The 14,142-nt window shown below is 36.4% G+C and overlaps 1 pseudogene; it reads left to right on the top strand.

The window, feature by feature from the left end:
- Window positions 1-7,185: 7,185 nt before the first annotated feature.
- On the top strand, window positions 7,186-8,212 carry LOC149148084 (putative zinc finger CCHC domain-containing protein At4g19190; annotated as a pseudogene).
- Window positions 8,213-14,142: the final 5,930 nt, after the last annotated feature.

Raw genomic sequence — 14,142 nt, 5'->3', positions numbered from 1 at the left:
CCGAGTCACTAAAGTTGGTCTTCCTCAGAGGAGTAAGGGAAGATCTTATAGATACCTTACACTTGTTAGAAGGAGGGGATATCTACAAATTGCCCTCCAAGGATATCAAGATTGCCTTTAGAAACCATTCTAGGGAAGCCATGAAAAAGGGGAGGAGTAGTTAGCCTATGGCCAATAAATCATCTTCCAACTCATCCATCAAGGATGAAATTGGAAATATGTTGGAAGATTTCAAAAGTGAGATGTTGCAAACCCTTGCCTTGCAATTGGACACTGTGAATATCAAAAGGAAGAAATAGGAAGCAGAGAGAGCCTTGGCCATCTTTTGTCCTAGATGCACTAGGAGGCATCCTAGGAATGAAAGTCCATTGAATTGCATTGAGCTTTGCTCAATCTATGAAGAAATCCACTCCAAAGACAAGTTCCCTTCTTTACCCAGAGTCAAAGTTGTATATCAAGGCACTGAAGGGGTCAATGAGCTGCTTTGCTACATCAACTAAAAGAGACCTTCTGGGCCTAGACCATACCAATAGGGTATGCAAGGGTCATCCCATGCATATTACAACCCCAACCAAACCACAACTATACCTTCTTGGGGACCCCCTGCTCATCCTTCCTGGTCTACACCCCCTCCTTGGCCCTGATGTACCTTAAGAAACCAATTTCCTAGTTGTGTAGAAATTGTGTAAGACATTAATGTTTATAATTATTGTCACTTGTTTGTCACTTAATTGTATGTTGTGTTCTCAAATGAAGGACCCGGGAGACTTGGTTTTTAACCCTCAATACTTAGGTGACATGAAGATATCATAATGCCATTTGCTTGTTGAATATAAATGATGAATGAAGAACGTTTGAAGAAATTAGAGACAATATGTTGTTTTACACAAAATCTACTATTTTTGACACTTGGAGAAGCTAAAGATAATATGTTGTCTTACACAGAAAATACTATCTGTAACTTAGAAGAATTGCAGAGGTAGGAACTTCAAGTATAGGAGCACTCTTTTAAGGGATTTTAACCTCATTTACATAAGCGAATAAAGACCGGCAACTTCATTACCATATTTAAATGAAGAAAATATAAGATGCCACATAACAGAGAAAGTACAAAACGATACCCAAAAATGTATGGAAAACTTCTAATTCTTTCATTAATCAATAGTTGTATCAGGAATTTAGTGGCCTAGTATCCAGGTTCTCCCAAATTTCGAACCCCTTCTCTGTTAATTTTCCTCTTTTTATACACTATGAGACAGTTGGAAATCACCAAAACTGTCAAACTACCTAACTATCCTCTAACTGCTTTGAAGTAAAGGTTATTATAGAATATTACATAGAGGGTAAAAGACACCTCATTCTCAAGAAAATAAAATAACATGAAGTAATGGAAATTAGAAAGTGACGGCTATTTGTTGTTCGAATCTGTAGCTTGAGGCTGTGGTTTTGCTGATGTATCTTTGTGTTTCTCTATCATCCATTAATGGAGGAGTGGATGAAGTGGTTGGGTATGGTGAGTGACGAGGGAAATTAACAGATGAAAGCGACGTGGGGTGGAAAGCTTTGGGAGCTCACTGCGGGGGTAAAGAATGTACAGGAGCTTCAACGAGGTTGAACCCCCGCAGTGATTTCAGGCCACACATTGCAGTAAACCATGCTAACGTCATGGTCAACTGCGGGGGTTGGGATTTAATTAACCTTCGTGCTCATTTCTCCCCCGCAGCACACCTCAGCATACTTATCAAGTCATCGTTTGATCGCTTCTCTTAAAATTGCATGACCTTTAAACAGTGGATCAGTTATTATGGAACTCAAAAGAATTAACACTTTGGTTCATAAACCTGTTGCATCTGTTTTTTCAATGCCCTTTTGACTCCCATATGGACCTAATAAGAAATAAAAATTGTCAGTTAATGATTTATCGACTCCGATTTTAAAGATAAGACCTGATTACTTTCTGACCCGATATCTGTCAGTGTCATACGGACCCAATAGGAAATAAAAACTACTGGTTAATGACTTATCAGGTCCAATTTAAAAGATATAATCTGATTACTTTCCGACCTGATATTTGGCCCGGACTTCAGCGAATTAAAATGTATTTGATACATCATCACATCTGATCTCCGAAATAAACCCCATTCTAGTTAACTACACAATTTTCGTCGGATCTGTGGTCTGTTGATCAGGCAACCCAGATCTTCTCGCAGGTTTATCACTTTCAAAAGACATTAATATTTGGTTTCTCTTTCATATTTTTTTATTTTTCTTTCATTTTGTGATAAAACTAAAAATAAAACTTAAATAACAAAGGACACTACAATAGACCCTATGCATCTCAGTATCAATCCCAGCCATCCAACTAGTCATTTCAACCTTACGTTCTACCGCAACCTCAGTGGAATACCCCACACCAGGGTGAAGGCACTAATACAACAATGCTTTAGCTCTATTGCCTCCACCACCTACCCAACCACCACTCCTACACTATGCTCCACCCAAGCAACCCCAGATGCCTCTCAGCCAAATCCAAACCCGAAAAATAGGCAAGCTCAACAAGTATACAGTGGAGAGACATCATACCCAACCTATGTTGTAGAAATCCAGGAGATCAGCCTAAGATTTGGGAGAATTCTCCCAGATAACCAACGTCCCTCTCTAGATAGGGACGTTGAGGAAGAAAGAGAGGAAAGCAACCTTAAAGTAAATCCACCCTTTCTTGAGAGATTAGCCCAACCACTCCAGACTACCACAGAAGAACTTGAACTTCTAAGAGAATTGGAAAATCTACGTGTAAAGATCCCCCTTCTCCAGGAAATAAAAGATGTTCCCATTTACAATAAGTTGATCAAGGAGAAATGCTTCAAGCATCCAAGAAGAAGAAAAAGGGATGCCTCTACCATTATTTTCATTTGGCAGCTATCTGACTTAATGTTGGGGAAGGTAATATGTCTAAAATATTTGGACCCCGGAAGCCCTGTAGTAGATGTGCAAATCAATGGCACCATCATCCCACACACTCTGATCGATCTTGGGGCTGCCATTAATGTGATGACCAAGGACACCATGCTCAAGCTCAACCTCTAAGGGTCATTGAGGAAGACCGCAACAGTTTTTCAACTTGCAGACCATTCCACAGTTAACCCTGAGGGAATTGTGGAGGATGTGATGGTCTCTATTGATTCTTGGGAGTACCCTGCAGATTTTCTAGTTCTCCAACCTAAGGCTAAGCTTACTGGTTACCCTCTCATCCTTGGGAGGCCATGTTTAGCCACAACCAATGCTTAAATTAGCTGCAGAGTAGGGAATATGACCATCAAGAATGGGCATATGTCCAAGCAGTTAGTCCTATACCCTCTTGCTCAACCTTCTCTAGAGCATGCTTCACCTTTATGGTTGGATGAGGAGGAAGAAGATGAGGCTTATTCAACCCAACTTTATGATTTGGAAGCAACCATAGGAGGAGGATAACAAGATGAGGATGACTTGATTGAACACCTGCTCCAAATTACAACTCCTAGTTTGTTACCATTAGAAGCGAAAATAATGGAAACCTAGAAAAATCATCCAATTGAATTATGCTTGGTCAATTTCAACCCACTCTGTGTCAAAACCATAGAATTTGTCCTAGAGAAAACTTTTAAAATTAATCCATCTCTTTCTGCTCTCGAAGAGGAAAATATATGCAACATGTTGAGAGAAAACCTAGAAGCCTTCGCTTGGAGTTACAAGGAAATGAAGGGATTACACCCCTCAGTGTGTACTCACCAAATATACATCAAAGAAGGTTGAAAGCCAGTCCAACAACCACAAAGGAGGATGAATCCAACTCTTAAAGGTATAGTCAAAGAAGAACTGCAAAAAATGCTAGATGCAGGATTCATTTACCATATCTCTGATAGTGAGTGGGTCTCTGCTTTAGTGTTAGTTCCCAGGAGAAATGGAGGATTTGTGTTGACTACAAGGAGTTGAACAAAGCCACCAAGAAGGATAATTTTCCCATAACCTTTATTGACCAAGTACTAAATGGCCTGTTAGGGAAGAAGTTCTTTTCTTTCCTAGATGGATTTAGTGGGTACAACCAAATCCAAATCTGCCTAGAAGACTAGGATAAGACCACATTCACCTGTCCTTGGGGTACTTTTGCCTATAGGGTCCTTCCTTTTGGCCTATGCAATTCCCATGCCACTTTCTAGAGAGCAGTCTTGGGTATTTTTTCTAAATTAGTACATGATGCGGTGGAAATTTATATGGATGATTTTACACATTATGGTTGTGATTTTCAAGAAGTCCTGACTAACCTAGGCAAAGTATTGCACAAATGCATTGAAATGAACTTGTCTCTAAGTCTAGAAAAATGTGAATTCTTAATGACTAAAGGGATCGTGATATGTTATTCAATATCTCAACAAGGACTACAAGTGGACCCAAACAAAATATCAATCATCCAAAGGGTCTCACCTCCTCAAAAGTAGAGGGATGTCAGGAGTTTCTTGGGGTTAGCTGGATATTGTCGAAGGTTCATAAAGGACTTCAGCAAGTTGACCTCTCCCTTATTTGGGTTGTTGGCTAAAGTTTCAAAGTTTATATGGTCAAAAGGTTGTCAAGATGCCTTAGACATTTTAAAGGGTAAGTTAACCACTGCACCAATTCTTCAAGGCCCAAACTGGGCCCTCCCTTTTCATATTCATGCTAATTCCTCACATAAAGCCATAGGAGTAGCCTTAGGCTAGGTAGAGGAGAAATTGCCCTATGTCATCTATTTTATCAGTAATAACCTATCAAAGGCTTAGCTAAATTATATTGTGCTCGAAAACGAACTCCTGGCTGTTGTGCATTCATTAAACAAATTTAGGCATTACGTTACAGGCAACCAAACATTTGTGCATACTGACCATGCTGCAATCAAATATTTAATGAACAAACTGAATTTGAATGCTAGAATTATAAGATGGTTGCTTTTATTACAGTAGTTTGATCTAACTATTGTTGATAAGCTTGAAAAGGAAAATGTTGTCGTAGACTTTCTATCTAGGATGAATCTGCTTGCAGGTGAAGAAGGAATGGTAGATGACCAGTTACCAGACAAGTTTTTGTTTGTTATTTCAGTTGTCTCCCCATGGCTTGCTGATATAGAAAACTATTTGGTATCAAGACAGCTCCCACCAAACTTTCCCTCCAAATAAAACAACAAGATAGTCAGGAAAAGCGCCCCCTTCACCTGGATTGGGGACAGTCTTTTCAAACTTGGCCCAGATCAAATCTTAAGGTGTGTAATGGAAGAGGAAGTTTTTGACATCCTTCTAACCTATCATGATGGGCCTTGTAGAGGGCATGTTGGGCTCCAAAAATGGCACTCATTACCATACATTTTTCACTTATGCTTCCATTATTTCGCTCACTATTCATCACCTTGTCACTCCATTTTCCCTACTATTCACCATTAATGGGTCTCATTTATATTTTCCAAATATTGTTTATTTTTAAGCATTTTTGAGAGAAATTCTTGATTAAATATTAGAAAATAATATATTTTACTTTATATATGGAAAGTGGGTTGTTTTGGTGACATGTGTAGGTTCCAAGGAAGCTTCCAAGGCATCTTTATGTGGACATGAATGATCAAATTCGAATTTGAAAAGATAAGCTTCATGGAGAAGATCATGGAGGATAGGGTTATGTGTCATCATTGGTTGAGAAATATGTGGGTCAAAGGAGAGAATAGTGGGTCTACATTTATGAGGTTGTTATCTTAGTTTTTGTATAAATAGGAGCACCTCCTCCATTCCAAAGAGGAGGACTCTTAGAGCATTGTATCCAATTGATGATGGAATAGAATAAGGCTTTATTTTTCATATATTTCCATTATGTAGTTTTAGATATAGATTGTGTGAATGTAGGATATGAATTTATGTAGTTTTAGATATAAGTTTTCTTAATGTAGTATATGGAATAATTTGTCTTGTTCTTAAGAGAATTGAGCTCACTCTAAAAGGATGAGAGAAACATGTTATTTCATCTTAGATCTTGTTTCATTTCATTGTTTAGATGTTTAAGGATTTGATTGATGAATGAGTTTTGAATTGAAATCTTATCATATGAGGAGATACTAAGAGTCTAAGTTAGGCTCTCTCTCCAATGATTTATATGGTAATTGAAATTCATTCTTTTGTTTTTATGTTTTAAGTCATTTCATTTCTTATGCTCATGAATGACTCTTAGTTTAGTTTGGATTAGTACATGAGAGGACAATCAAGAGACTAAGTTAGTCTCTCTCTCTACTTGAATCTAAACAATAACTAAGTTCATTCTCTTGTTTTCATTTTAAGTTTTTAGTTTCATATGATACTGTAGGGAAGGACAACCAGGACCTCCTTAGTTAGGAGCCTCTTCCCTTGCATATTGTATTTAATCTTAAATAATTTAGTTAGACATAGGTTAGTTGCCTACTCCTGCATATATTGTGCTGGCATCATCACAAGCTTACGAGTTTCCCTGGTCGATAATTTATGCAGCAATTTAAGTCCAATAAATTGCCCAACATTTTGGCGCCGTTGCCGGGGATGGTGCTAAGGGATTAGGCATTAGAATTTAATTCAGTATTTATTTTTCTTTAGACAAAATAACTTGTGAGACCTGGTGACAGCAGGATCTTCACAAAGAAGTTTAAGTTTGAGTTTTCTGATAGTTTAGTGTTTAGCTAGTTTTAAATTTTGTCTTTTCAAAAACACCCCCCTTGCATGAATAAAAACGAATCAAGCGATGAGTATGCTCTCTTCCTGCGCTTCGTGCGATCAGGAAGATCAGAAAATCCATTGATTTGGTTCAAATAAAAACTCTTGCTGGAGAGCTAACTTGCACAGAGACAATAAAGAATTTTGTGAAAAAAAAAACATCTTTAAAGTTTTAGATGAAAATTAGTTTTTTAATTTTAGATTTTTAACCAATAAAAAAATTATTTTTTAATTTTAGATTTTAAAAAAATAAAAATAAAAAATTCACAAAATAATAATACTATATGTATCATAACATATTTTATTATTATTTAAAAAAATAACCATTTTTGTTTTTTGTTTTTAGATATTAAAAAAAAAAAATGCAAAACATTTAATAAAAACAACATAAAAGAAAATAAAAAAAATCATTTAAAAAAAAAAATGTGTTGTTTTTCATCATCTACACCTCTTTCCGGACTTCGTCTACATGAGTTGTAGAGAAGAGCTGTGACATTAGTAACCATGGATGGAGAAGAGGAAGGAGGGTTGAGACTGAGCAAGCGAATAGCCAAAGGCGAAGTGGATTACTCCTCCAAAGCAGGGACAGCATGGAGTCATTCATACCTGAATCAGAAGCCATGGCATCCGCTCTCTTACCCAAATCAGAAGCGCAAATGGATCGCCGAGCAGACCGATGCCGAAAAACAGCGCAGAGCCGAAGAAGTTGCTCGCGAGTTTTCTCAGGAACAGGAATTCTTTCGTCAGACTGCTGCCATTTCGAAAAAAAAGAGAAGGTGGAGATGATGAAAGCTGTGAGCTTTATGTACATGCGCCCTCCTGGCTACAATGCTGAAAGTGCAAAGGCTGCAGAACTTGAAGATGAGAGAAGGAAACTTGGTATTAGTAGTGAACAGCAAGATTCCTATGCTAGTGCTTCAAAGACTCAAGGGAATGGATATATAGTTGATAAGGGTTCAGTAGTTGAAGAAAAGAAGAAACCACGGCCAAAAGATCTGTATGGCAGGACTCTACCAACCGAAGAGGAATTTGAAGTGTTAAAGAATGCACCTTTGGAGTTGAGATTCGGAATGTGAAATGCTTACCATGTGGTACATATGGCCACCGAAGTGGTGATCGAGAGTGCCCATTGAAGGATGCAATAATGCCCAATGAGGCAAGTCGGTTGAAGAGGGATGATCCTTTGACCGCACTCAAGGCACATACAACCTCTGATGAGCCCATAAAGTGGGAGCTTAAGCAACAGCCAGGAGGCATAAGCCCTCCCCGTGGTGGATTCAAGTTAGACGATCCAAACCAGCAAATAATTCCAGAAGACATTTTTGGCGAATATGGAGGATTTTTAAATGGAGGACCTGACATTCCAGAACTATTGACCAGTTTCTCAAAAGATAAGTCGAAGAAAAAAATCCAGAAAGAAACAAAGGAAACGGAAGCAACACAATTCTGACCCTAGCATATCTTTGACTTCAGAGTAAGTGCAACGATGCTATTTCACTGCCATAGTTGGCTCGAATTTCAGAGCTGTTTGCTCTAGATGATTATGAAGCCATATTTTTATGTTGTAGTAGTTCCCCCACCAAAACACATGTAATTTGCTTAGTCAAGGTCGAAGAGATAATTGTTGAGAATCTTAGCGCTCAACAAATCCCAGCAAATCTTCCGATTCTAGCCGAGATCATAGGAGAGACTGTAGGAAATCATAAATTTGGAGGATTTTTCTCTCATTAAGTTTAGCGGATGCATGCAAAACTGCGGACAGTTTAAACTGTTTGTTGCATTATCAGTTCTCCCCTGTAGAATCCTTGCAATGGATGCCCATTTATTTCCATGGATTGCATGAGCAGCAACAATTGCTTATTCTGAAAATGTTCAGAATAAGAGCGGTGAGCCAGAGTTTACTTGTGTGAAGAAATTTGGCGGTTCTTCTGTGGCGTCAGCCGAGAGAATAAAGGAAGTTGCAGATCTCGTTCTCAGCTTGAGCTCTGAAAGAGGGACAAGGTAAAAGGAATTCAGCCGTGAAGGAAGTCCAACTCCGTCATTGAAGGATCGGGGAGATCGACCGGCGCAAGTTCCTGATCAGGGGCTGCTTGTATCGTTCGAGGATGTCTTTAATGGCGTTGATACTGATCCAGGTAATTATTATGATGCAAGCTGTCCATGGAATTTTATTAGATCCAAATATGCTCAGAATATCAAATTCTTCATCAGAAAAACATGGTAAAGAATATTGCGCCCTGTATGAATTGCCCAAAAAGTTCTAAAGAGTTGCGTTCTGCAGATGCCCCAGTTTCAGTAAAACCACTTGTTTTAGGAAAAACATTTACCAATGATGTATCTCTAGCAGGTAGTGGAATGGAATCATCATTCAAAGTGCCTCTGAACCCGCAAAAGTCGCTTCCAAATGCAGAATTTGAGACAGGTATTGATAAACATGATGTTTGTCCACCATCTATGAAAATGAACATGAAGGATGGTAAAAGAGTAGGATTACAGTCACAACAGTTGTCTTTAGATGGAAATACATATGGACTTGATAATGATCTGTGGTCCAACTCACCTAATCTAAACATTGAGATTCAGAACAGCATTGGTAATTCCCAGTTTGAAAATACAAAAGGCATCGGTATTGGAAATTTTGCTCTATTAGGGACAGTGGCAAAACCCATGTCAAATGCCATGGACAATGGAGAATATTCTGGTAGTTTGATTTCTGATTATGGAAGTGTCTTGGAAAAGGAGGGCAATTCAAGTGTTAGAGGTGGTTTTGACTCTGGAAGCAAGAAAAATATGTTTGATGCAGGAAACATAGCCATTGGTCGTTCATTCACTGGGCAGAGTGACTCCATTCGTGGTAAATTAGCCAATGACGGGAGGTCATCTTTTCTTAGAAGATCACCAAGCAATGGAAACTCTGCTCCATTACCTGTTTTTGATGAATTTTTTTTTACAACACGTTTAACTGGATCACAAATGCCTGATAAATTTATTGGCTTGGATTCTCCAAGATCAATGCCAGAAATTGTTCAAAAACCTATGGCTTTCAAAGATGGTAGCAAGGGGATCGAAGATTATCCTGGAGATTGCCCTCCATTTCTGGGCTGATGAGGAGTTATATGGTTTCGCTTAAGGTTTGTTTTTTTTTAGTTTTTTTTATTTATTATTTACAACTAAATTTTTTTTTTAAAAAATCCACATAAATAATAAATTAAAAACAATGTTTTTAATTTGTTATTTAAATAAAAATAAAAAAATTTGTGTGTCGTTTTTACTTTGATATTTGAATAAAAATAAAAAAATTATTTTGTAGTGTTGGTTTCTTATTTAAATAAAAATAAAAAATATTTTGTGTACTATTTTGTATAATAAAAAAAATCAAAATCACACAAAATAATTTTTGTTTTTATTTAGAAAAAAAAAAAAAAAAAAAAAAAACCTAACTTCGTTTTAGTGATAGTTTATTTTTTTTAGGTTTTCATAGATAAAATTTGGTTGATTTTAAAAATTTTCACCTTAAATAATAAATTAAAAATTTTATGTTTTTAATTTATTGTTTAAAGAAAAAATCTAAATAAAATCAACATAAAAAATAAAAAATTTACTATTTTCTTTTTAAATTTGTTTTAAAAAAAAATTAAAAATTAAAAAAAATAATAATAATAATAATAAAAAAAAAAAACAAAAATTCACAAAATTCACACAGATTTGAAAATAAAAAATAGGATACTTGGAAACACATTTCGAAAACCGATTGGAGGATTCTTACTTTAAGTTGGCATCACATCTTTCTGTTGTATGCTTTACGATGCACTAATATGCAAGACGCAACAGATAATTCAAATGACCATCTTTTCGCGAAGTACATTTCATGAGTATCTGACACAAACAGGGAGTATTATTTTACATGGTTGTTTTTAAGAATGGATTGAAATTGATATCATGAATTGAGTTACATTCAACGCTTTGAGTTTTCCTAAATCTGTTTTATTTGGTATGAAATTTTTGCGTAAGAATCATGAAGGACCTGCGCAATTCTTCTTGAACAAACTTATTGTTTCTTTCTGCCAAGTTTTTTTCACAGGTTACAGGATAACAAAGCGAACATTCAGGAGATTACATTGTGACGTCCATTAGTCTTCCAAAGACTAAATTCATGAAAAATTCTGAAGACAAATCCATCTCGACAACCACTACCTTCCATCTCCCTTTCTGAATAAGATTTTGAATTCCACCAATTGTACATCCATAAAGCATGACATTTCCATTTTTCACAGCAAGAGTTCTTATTCATCCACCATGCATTTCTTACAAGCTTATTGCCATTTCCATTGTCTTCACCATTCCCCTTCATTTCCACCAATAAAACTCTGCTTGAGTCAAAGTCCTAGAGTCTATGTATCATTGAAAAAACACCTAGAGGCTTGCATGCCTTAATGGCAAGTACTCTTGCCAATGAACAATGGGAGTACATTAATATCCCTTGTTCGTTGGATCTTGTAGGTGACTCGACTACGACAAATTTATTCGTACCTACAAAGATGTGTTAGGCATCCTGACTCCCATTGGAATCAATGGTGGGAGCTCTTGTGTTGGCTAGGGGCATTCATTAACGGCCACTAAGTCAACAACTTCTTGCTATGTTCGACATCAACACATTTAATCACATAGTAAGATTTGTGCCATCGAGCGTTGAAGACTTGAAGACCCATATTTTGTAGCAGATGAAGCCAATTTCCATTCATTGTATTTCCATTCATTGTATACATTGTATTTCACTTGAGGACAAGTCAATAAATAAGGCTGGGAGGAAAATGTAACTTCTATATTTTGTATATCTTCCAAGCCTTATAGATTTTCAGCCATATACAACAGACTCATCATATTCATCATCCAGCAGCAGATACAATTTTCAGCCATGTTCAGCAGACTCCTCGGATTCATCATCTAGTAGCAGAGGATCCAGCAGCCGATACGACAACACAGACCCATCTTTCATCCACAACTTGAAGAAGAAGCTTCAGATCAGAATTGTGACAGCTGAACATGCATGATTCATCCACTTCCTTAGGTAAGTAAGGTATGATGTTTTCTAACCTTTAATCTTGAAATTCTTTTTAGATGCTAAAATGATGATATTTGGAAAATATTCCACTATTTCACTATTTCCTTTCTCATTTAAAATTGCCAAAAACCATCAGTTGGGGAGGGGGGAATTTCACACTTCATTCTTTTTCCTCATTCATATTACATCTTAACCCACATAGTCTTCCCACAATAAAAACTACTACAAAATGATGAGCATATGATTGATCTCAACAAAGTAAATAATGATTGTAAACACAAAAACCAATCATTAAAAAGAGATCTCAACAGTAAATAATGATTGTAAACACAAGAACCAATCATTAAAAAGAGATCTCAACAGTAAATAATGATTGTAAACACAAGAACCAATCATTAAAAAGAGATCAAAGTAAATAATGATTGTAACACAAGAACCAATCATTAAGAAGAGATCAAAGTAAATAATGATTGTAACACAAGAACCAATCATTAAAATATGTCAATGCTTTGCAAACAAATAAAAGTTATCCAAAGATGTGCAAAGTTCAAAGGAAGTCCATGATTGAAAGATGTTTGTTACACAAGAACCAAACATCTTGTAAAAGGAAGCTCATTCAGGAATCAAATCAAATAAGTCATTGTAGTAGCTTGCATGAGGACATGCAAGAACTTCAGTTGGGGAGTATGTTGGGCTCCAAAAATGGCACTCATTACCATACATTTTTCACTTATGCTTCCATTATTTCGCTCACTATTCATCACCTTGTCACTCCATTTTCCCTACTATTCACCATTAATGGGTCTCATTTATATTTTCCAAATATTGTTTATTTTTAAGCATTTTTGAGAGAAATTCTTGATTAAATATTAGAAAATAATATATTTTACTTTATATATGGAAAGTGGGTTGTTTTGGTGACATGTGTAGGTTCCAAGGAAGCTTCCAAGGCATCTTTATGTGGCCATGAATGATCAAATTCGAATTTGAAAAGATAAGCTTCATGGAGAAGATCATGGAGGATAGGGTTATGTGTCATCATTGGTTGAGAAATATGTGGGTCAAAGGAGAGAATAGTGGGTCTACATTTATGAGGTTGTTATCTTAGTTTTTGTATAAATAGGAGCACCTCCTCCATTCCAAAGAGGAGGACTCTTAGAGCATTGTATCCAATTGATGATGGAATAGAATAAGGCTTTATTTTTCATATATTTCCATTATGTAGTTTTAGATATAGATTGTGTGAATGTAGGATATGAATTTATGTAGTTTTAGATATAAGTTTTCTTAATGTAGTATATGGAATAATTTGTCTTGTTCTTAAGAGAATTGAGCTCACTCTAAAAGGATGAGAGAAACATGTTATTTCATCTTAGATCTTGTTTCATTTCATTGTTTAGATGTTTAAGGATTTGATTGGTGAATGAGTTTTGAATTGAAATCTTATCATATGAGGAGATACTAAGAGTCTAAGTTAGGCTCTCTCTCCAATGATTTATATGGTAATTGAAATTCATTCTTTTGTTTTTATGTTTTAAGTCATTTCATTTCTTATGCTCATGAATGACTCTTAGTTTAGTTTGGATTAGTACATGAGAGGACAATCAAGAGACTAAGTTAGTCTCTCTCTCTACTTAAATCTAAACAATAACTAAGTTCATTCTCTTGTTTTCATTTTAAGTTTTTAGTTTCATATGATACTGTAGGGAAGGACAACCAGGACCTCCTTAGTTAGGAGCCTCTTCCCTTGCATATTGTATTGAATCTTAAATAATTTAGTTAGACATAGGTTAGTTGCCTACTCCTGCATATATTGTGCTGGCATCATCACAAGCTTACGAGTTTCCCTGGTCGATAATTTTTGCAGCAATTTAAGTCCAATAAATTGCCCAACAGGGCACGCTGTAGCAAAGAGGACAACATTCAAAGTGTTACAAGTGGACTATTATTGGCCCACTCTTCATCAAGATGTGAAAAAGAACATTAGTCAGTGTGATCGGTGTCAGAGGATGGGAAAGCCTACTCCAAGATATTAAATGACCCTACAACCTCAAGTGACTTTCAAGCCATTTGAAAAGTGGGGCATGGAATTCATTAGGCTTATCAACCCTCCTTCAAAGAAAAAACAATACATTATTGTGTGCATTGATTATTTGACTAAGTGGGATGAAACCAAAGCATTTAAGGCAGCAACAGAAGAGAAGGTGGCTGAGTTTCTAAGGGAGAATGTATTCTACAAATTTGGGTACCCTAGAGAGCTAGTCACAGACCAAGGCAGCCATTTTACCTCCAACATGATTGAAGAACTACTCAGCCATCACAAAATCAAGCATAGGACCTCCACTC

Source organism: Pinus tabuliformis, chromosome 9 (genome assembly GCF_031772625.1).
Source record: "Pinus tabuliformis cultivar Carrire ecotype Pingquan chromosome 9, CPIR1, whole genome shotgun sequence".
NCBI lineage: Eukaryota > Viridiplantae > Streptophyta > Pinopsida > Pinales > Pinaceae > Pinus > Pinus tabuliformis.
This window is presented reverse-complemented; position numbering and strand designations above follow the sequence as displayed.